Source organism: Apteryx rowi, unplaced genomic scaffold, assembly GCF_003343035.1.
Source record: "Apteryx rowi isolate R43461 unplaced genomic scaffold, aptRow1 scaffold_194, whole genome shotgun sequence".
Classification (NCBI taxonomy): Eukaryota; Metazoa; Chordata; class Aves; order Apterygiformes; family Apterygidae; genus Apteryx; species Apteryx rowi.
Genome location: NW_020448241.1, coordinates 1,487,374 through 1,495,615, shown reverse-complemented (window position 1 = coordinate 1,495,615; position 8,242 = coordinate 1,487,374).

The window sequence follows — 8,242 nt, the reverse complement described above, 5'->3', positions numbered from 1 at the left end:
ATTCACTTGTTAATAACCTACTACCCCTGCATGCATTTAAATAGACAAGAGAGGCAATATCGCAAAAAGCACTGCTTTTTTAAAATTTCTAGTACATTACTTTCATTCTACCAGCTAAAAATGACAATTTCAGCCATGGGAAAATGAACATAAGATTATATGAACAAATGCAGGATTAGGAAGAGCACTGAAAATAACCAATGAAACAATTACAGTGTTATAAAAGCCCATGTTATGGACAATTCTTGAAGCCTGAGAGTAGTTTGGGACATCCCTTCTCATAAAAGATATGGAAGAACCAGAGAAAAGATTCATGGAGTCTACTCTTTTTGCCCTTCTTTGCAAGAAAAATGTTACACACTTGGGAAAGAAATGATGGAAGGATCTACAAACCCACAAGTAATGCGAAGGCAAACAGGAAAATTGTGAAATTGTCAGGTAGCAGGCTTAGAAATTGGAATTTGGACTACGTACACCCACCTACAGCTCCCAATTACCACAAGATGCTGTAAAGGCCAGAAATATAAATAGGTGCAAAAACAGATCCATCAACAGCTCTGAAGTTAGCAGACAACCAATCACTGGAAACTGGAAGAATACACATGGGTCAGTGTCACTCTACACGTGCTCTGGTATGTTCCACAGAAATCTGCTCACAGGCATTCTTGGAGACAAAAAACTAGCCTGGACTGGCCAACCATGGCTTTTCTGACCCTCCTAGTCACTCAAATCCTTTCTTCTGTAATTAAATCTTTTACCTGACCAGCTGAAAGGGGAGAAGAAAAACAGAAAGCTTTCAGACACACAGGAAAATCTGGAAAAGGAGATACATGCCCACATGCCTGTTTCTCCCCCATCACATCAATTGGTCCAATAAAATACCACCTCTCTCCGTCTACTTTATTTGTATTATTAGATTATGACTACAACAGCACCTCCTTAAAAGGGAATATACAGCATACTTCTGATAGCTAACACCACACATGGGCATTAGACAAACCAACCTACTATATTTCAGACAACTAATTTGATTCTGGAAATGTTCACTTCCTAATCATTAAGCTAGATCATAAAAATGACCAGACAATTATTTACAACACAGCAATAGCACAGGTCCAGAGAAAAACCTCCAAGAGTTTTTTGTTGTTTTTAAATCAAAAAAAGTCTCATTTACCATGAAAGTATTTGTTCTGTGACGAAACTGTCCATGTGGCAAGGAATAAAGGTGTAAGTAGTGTTGCCAGGGATAATGAAAGAGAAAATATGAAATACTCTAGAGACATACAGTATTATTTCTTTGAACTGTCAAATATGAAGTTAAGCCTTACTTAGATCCTAAAGGTATGTATCTGAGAAGAAGATAGCATGAATTTACTTAGGCCCTTTCCGTTTGCTCTAAGATTGTACTAGCAAACATTAAATATAATGCTCCAAGAGTATTCATAAAAAACATTTTATTTTTCAAATAGTAAGATCAAGGCCTACATAATTTTGTACTTCTCACCAAAAAAAATACCTTACCAAGTGGGGCATTAAGTACGTTGAAAACATGAAAAACCACCCCGTCTAATACATTAAAAAAAATTATTGTAAACTTTACCAGTGCTTTATATACTATTCAAATTTCTACTTTCTATCTTCCCTTGGGTTCTGAACTTTATCCTTCGTTTTGAAATTGAAGGATAAACACTTAAAAGACAAAGTACCATTAAACTCCACCCAAACCATCTTACAGAGCTTGATACAGTGCCAGTAGATCATATCACARACCAATCAAGCTAGAAACATACATAGCCAAAGATTTTTCTATCCACATYGGCTAAACAATCATACTAAAAGCGTGACACAGATTGTGACAGCATGTCCTATTTCTTGCCTTAGGATAAACAAGATTACTGCAATTCCAACGAAGACACTCCTTTTGTTTAGTGCAAAGAAACTGTTCATTCATTTGAATGTGTCTCCTTGAAAAGTCACACAGAAGTAATGCGATTTCCTCACAGCAAGATTCAAAGGTGAAAAAACCATATGAAGGTAGTAAAAGCTCAACTCCAAAACTCCCAGCTAACACTATAATAAACAAATCTATGTAGAATTTGAAAGTACTTTGCTAAGTCCAGGTTTAAATCATCGCACCTCAATCAGTAAGACAGTTCCAAGTCCAAAGAAAGCTTTCTGTGGGATGGTTCCAGGTAGCAAGCTTGTCTATAGCAAAATTATTTGAATCAAGTGGAGGCCCTACAGTTCCTGAGTCAGCCATCCAGATGCTTCTTCAAGGCCAGTTCATTTTGAACCAGAGACACCAGGATTTGCTATATTCTGRATTCTGAATTTCACCAAGTCCTCCTCCTCCTCTGTTTTATGGGAGGCTGTCACTACGATAAAATGTGAAGAACTATTTTTAACTAGGAGGTAATATTACTCAGATCACAGTGCTGCTTGTTATTTGTTGTGTTACAACAATAAGTGACTCATTATAGAGGAGTTATCAGTAACAGTGCTCAGATAGTTTTTAAACATTAATGAGGAAAGCCACCTTTTGTTTTCCTTGACTTTTGGAATTTAAATCAAACAACTTCCATCTCAGGAGAAAATGCCTTAAGCCTATTGCCAGCTTTCCTTAGATTCTATCTTTAAGAGATCAGTGCTCTGACAAGTACAAAATTCCTGTACCTTTTTTTTTTTTTTTTAAGAATCCGAAAGAGGTGTTTTGAAAGAAGTAACTCAAAAAATGAGCAGAAATGTTCTGGGTGTGTCGGCCAGGACACGCATTCTTTCACAAAGGCCATCAATTTAACAACTTGTTCTGCTGGACCAAACCATCTCCAGTCTCCAATCTTCTCCAGCAGGCAAGGTGAGAAATCACAAATTACTGCAATCATCTAGCTGAAAGGAGGGGAACCAGAGCTCTTGCAAATGCAAACAACCCCACGTAGATAAGTCTCAAATAGCTAAAACCTTACAGATAGAACACAGATGGAGTAAAAGTACCTAACTCTTCTGTAAATAGACCATAAAATATGCGGACTGCTTTATATTCCTTTTGGGTGCGGACTCAGCTCCACTGGGTCAGCATTTACAATACAGATGATGGAAAAAATCCAATGCTGGAAATGCAATAAAGAGCAGGTTAACAGTAGCAGTGTTCACCATCAAGGAGCTGCTCCTGAATGAACTGCCATTTCACCTGCAGCAAAGACGGACAATTTCTCACTACTTTGTAAAAGACTGACTGACTCCAACTACAATTGTCTTCCAAACCTCTTACAGGCAGAAAGATTGAGCAAGTCTTTCACAGGTTGGACCACACAGCAGACATGAAGACAGACACTGACCCTCACTGCAAAAACTGCCTAGCTCACTACCCTCTCATTCTGCCCTCCCTCTCCCCCATCAAAAATGAGCAGTTGCAAGTTCATTTGACTGTCTCCTTCTGATCAACCAGAAACTGCAAGGGACATGCCAGAGCATGTATTGCTGCAGCATCTATCAAAAAAGAGAAACCAGAAATCGAGAATCTCAGCACCAAGACAGCCAAATATCTGACAGAAACCTGATCAAATTAAAAGCTCAGCTGCAACCCAGGTTTAACTTTTCTATAAGTTTAAGGAACTTAAAGCCTGAAGCACAGAAAGCCAGTTTTATACTTTTTCATTTAAGTATAGGATAAACAGCAACTTTTCTAATAGATAAGTTATAGTAGCTGACTCAGAGGTTGTCACATGTGGGTTTTTTCCCCTCCTTGTTGCTGTCGTCTGGGCAGGATGCAAGCATTGCATGCACTTTTTTCCTGTTCAGCTTCCAGGCATACCAGCTCCCTTGACATTTCCTCTCCAAAAGGAGTCTGAAATAGGGCAGCTGAACCACAAGACATAACAAACCCCTCCATAAGCACAGCTGTATCACATATCTAACAACAGCAGTAGGTACATAACACCTAGTTCAAAATCTTGTCTCCAAAATGGCCAACAGCATGTGCCTAGGGGAGAGCATAAGAATAAACGCATTTCCCAACAGCCAGCAAGCAGGTCGGAAAGTTTCTGAACTGCAATGCGAATCAGTAAGATTCAGCAGTAGCACAAGTTCTTTTCCTCAGAAATCAACTTCACACGTGCTTTAACTCACTGCTTCCCAGACTGGCTTGGGTATTATCACCACAAGCTGAGGCTCCCAGTGCTGCGCTAGGCCCTGTATGCCTCCATATCTCCCGAATTTTTCTAATTGCCTTCGGCCTCAAAACCAATTCAGACTTTCACCCCCCACTGCCAGCCACTCCTCCCAGGGCACAAAGTAGGATGCTGTGAATTGTGTGGTGCAACCCTGCCTCAGATCTTCTCCAACACCTGAAATGAGAAGCACAGGCACACCAACATGTGCACGTGCACCTCTGGGAACAAGGAGAGCGCACCCGTGACTGACTCCCCACAGGCAAGAGCCCAGCAGCCTGCCTGAAGGGTCTGGCAGCCCAGAGGTAACTCCTGGCATACTCCCTCAAGGTTGTATGCATATCACAGTTTGAAAGCTATAAACTAGAACAGCTCAAGGACACACACTGTTTGAAGCAAAAGAAATTCAACTGAGGGATTTCTAAACCATTCCCTCTTTCAGACAACTTGGTAGATAATCAGATCTGTGCAAGAGATCTTTATTCAAATTTTCCATCCTCAATTTCCTCACAACTCTGATATTGTATTAGTGCTCTTCTAGGATCATAAATTCCTTCTCCTGGCCTTTAGACACTCTCAGACTCTCTTCCAGACCTCCAAGGTTATGGTTTGACACTTCAAAATATTTTGTAGCAGGTCTGGCTGCACCACCCCCAGGACACCGCAACCTCAGTTGCACTGGCAACACAGCCTGAATCCTCATCATGAACACCATCAGGAAAATGATGGGACTTTTCCTTTTTTCGCCAGGCTATGTTTATCAAAGTTTCCTAATCTGGTCCGTAGTATCTCTACAAACAACTGTGCCAAAACAATTGAGAAAATGGTGCACCATGACAGTAGGAGACAACATTATATGCCAGTACTCCTACTGAATACATCACACTGTCAAACCACAACCTGAGCATACTCTGACTCTTCAGCCAGCTCTCTTCAGTTTGCTTGTTAATCTAAAGATTTCTCCTAGCAGTAAAAATAGGGCTATAATCTTCTGGAAGCTCAGCCATTGCAGCTTTAAAGAACTAACTTTCTGTCCTCTTTCTCCTGTTTTTCAGCTTTACCCTTTTGCTATACACCAGCTGGAAAAAGTAGCTTTACATAGGTTGTAGCTTAATGCTAAGGATCATTAACAGACAACTAAGCCTCATATTAGTGAGGTAACTGTGCCATACAGAGGCAGCATCACTCCCTTCTACTTGCTCTACATAACAAGATTCAAGAACACAGGAAGAGCCACTATAAGGGCATGTACTGAGCAGATGATAATGCCCCAAAACATCTCAAATTGTCTCACTGTTCCCTCTTTACACTCATAGTAGGATGAAGACCTATCACAGAAAGTACAGGCCTAGCTGAAGTACAGACTATTTCTTAATGGACCACTAAGCAGATTTTAAGTAATCCCTTAAGAGGCAGGTGTAGGGGAATACTTTTTGTATATTTCAGCAAAAGACAAAAATATCTGAGTAAGTTTACTGAGCAAGTAACTTACGCTCAGTATGCTCTCATTAAAACTAACTCATTTAATGACACTAATTAGCAGACAATGCCTCACCTTTGTAGAAAAATGATTACAATGCCAACAGAAAAGACTGAATAGGATAAGTCTATATCACATAATATATTACGTAGTTCAGTCTCAAATTAATACATATTTTTTACACAAAGAAAGCACAAGCTATAAACATACTGCCCAGCCATTTCTGTATTACATTGAATTAAAAGCTTTTAAAACACAGTCTGACCTCTGATCTATTACAGACAGATCATTAAATTTAACAGCACCACCCCCAGCTGATTCTGCCTATCAGGTTCTAAAGAGGTGTCAGAAATGTGTKAAAAATTCATTCCTGTCATAGTCTTATATATGCTTTAGAAACAAAACAAACCACAACAACTTCCTGCCCACTGAACGCTATCCAACATGTACAAACTGTAGTGGAGATCTTAAGTCACAAAATCGATTTTGGGGGGGGAGAAACACCTTCTTAATTCAAAAGAAGTGTAGAATCAGCAGTGCTGTGCATGAATACTGCCAGCAAACCAAGCAGTTTTAGCTGTGTTCACCAACCACACCATAGAAGTCAGCCATGCTGGAAGACTCCCAGTACATTTCCTCCCTTCCCCAGACACAGTTCAAGTCTACTTCCACCCGAGAGGAAGAGGGAACCTAACTGTGTTTAACCACATCACTCGCCAGCTTGCTTGCTACGACACCAACGCAGCTCACATTACCTCTTGACAGGTAAGCACCCACAAGGCAAACCGCACCAAAATTAAACCAACCTATCTCAGCATAGGCAGAAGGAAAGTTGATTTGATTGCTCTTATAAAAGCGGTGGCAGAAATACTAGTTACTTTGCTAAAGGCAGATGTGGAGGAGTACAGCATGTCATGGACACTTATTAAGACAGACAGCTGTTTATCAGGATAACTGGGTGTGCCTCTAAAGGAAATGAATTACTTTCAGCTCACCTCAACACCAGTATTTTTAGAGAGAGAAAAAAAAAAAGAGAGCTAGAAAAATCCTAATAGCTTCTGATTAGTCCTTCAGAGTAAAAAGAAGGAAACAAGGGGAAAACTTAGTCATCTGTGCTCTCTACCCCTCTCTGCTCAAGCCAGTATCACATAGCTTGCCACTTCACCAAGTAACTTCCTTCACCAAAGATGCTTCCATGCCTTTTTGCACATTTCTCCCATTTCCCTTTTTACATCCTGTTCCAAGCTGTTCCTTGAGCCTTTCAAACCCAGCAGAACTCACAAAAGATTCACTTCTCCCTGAGGCCCACAAACACACAAGGTAAGTAGGTAATTAAAATCTCCCAGTAATTTAAGTAGTCTTTGTTTTAAACCCTTGTAATTCAAGAACCTAAACTATATTTACAAGTGACTTGGGGCATTTAAGAACTGCACTAAAAGTTAGGTGTGCTCTTCTGCATGGAGTTGAGCCAGGTGAGGAGAATATTATCGTTGACTCCTCCTGCTCCCCCCCAAAGCATTACTGCCCCTTTAGATGTGTATGAATAACTGCATGCAATCAACTAAACCAACTAAAAAAGTATCACAAAACACACTATTGGTCAAGTCAGTGCCAAGTCATCTTGTTTCAGTCATCTCAATCCTGAAAATACATTAAGCTAAGCCAAAGAGACTCAAACTAAAACAAGACTACTATACAAAAAAACTGTACTGCTTTAAATTAATCTAAACACACTCAGCAGCATAAAACTGTGACCAGAAATAAATTACTTGCAATAGGGACTGTTGGTATTTATGCCTTGCTCAGCTCTGAAGAAAATGCTGTCCTTACAATAATAACAAGCAGCCGACTCAGTCCTGCTGTACTGTTCACAGAGCAAGTGCACAGCAAAATGGGTTTTCTGGAACCATCAAGGCACATACATGCCTCAGAGACAACCCCGGGGCATTTCTTGTCACTCCTGTCCCATGCCTCTCCTTATGCTTTGTTTCTAGCCCTCCTAAATCTCACTGAAGGCTTATGCTGCAAACATCATATATAATATGATAATGTATCTCTATACACATATATGTACTATATGTGATATATATATATATACACATATATACACACACACACGCACACGAGGATTACAGATGCCATTGCTACAGGCTACCTAAGCATCAGCAGATTTAAGATCGGTTCAGCAAAATCCCCACTGACCTCCTGTTCCCTTCAAACACACAGTACACCACACCTCGGACGAGCACCTTCAGGGACAAACACGGCGAGCAGGGGAGAAAGACAGACATACATACATATGTGTGTATGTGTATATATATATATATATATATATATATAAAAATCATTTCCCACCCTTCCCTATTGCCGACACCCCCGGCTGCGACGGGGGCAGCAGACGAGACCCCCCGGCCCCGCAGGCGCGCGGCCGAGCTCTGCTGCGGCCCGAGGGAGGCGGCCGAGGGGCAGGGAGCCGCCGGGGCCGGGGCCGGGCCTGGCCGCCACGGCGGTGCCTCCGCCGGCCGGGGGCAGGGCCTTTCCCGCAGCCGGGCTCACGGGCAGCGCCGGGAGGGACAACACCTCCGCCCTCGCTCCG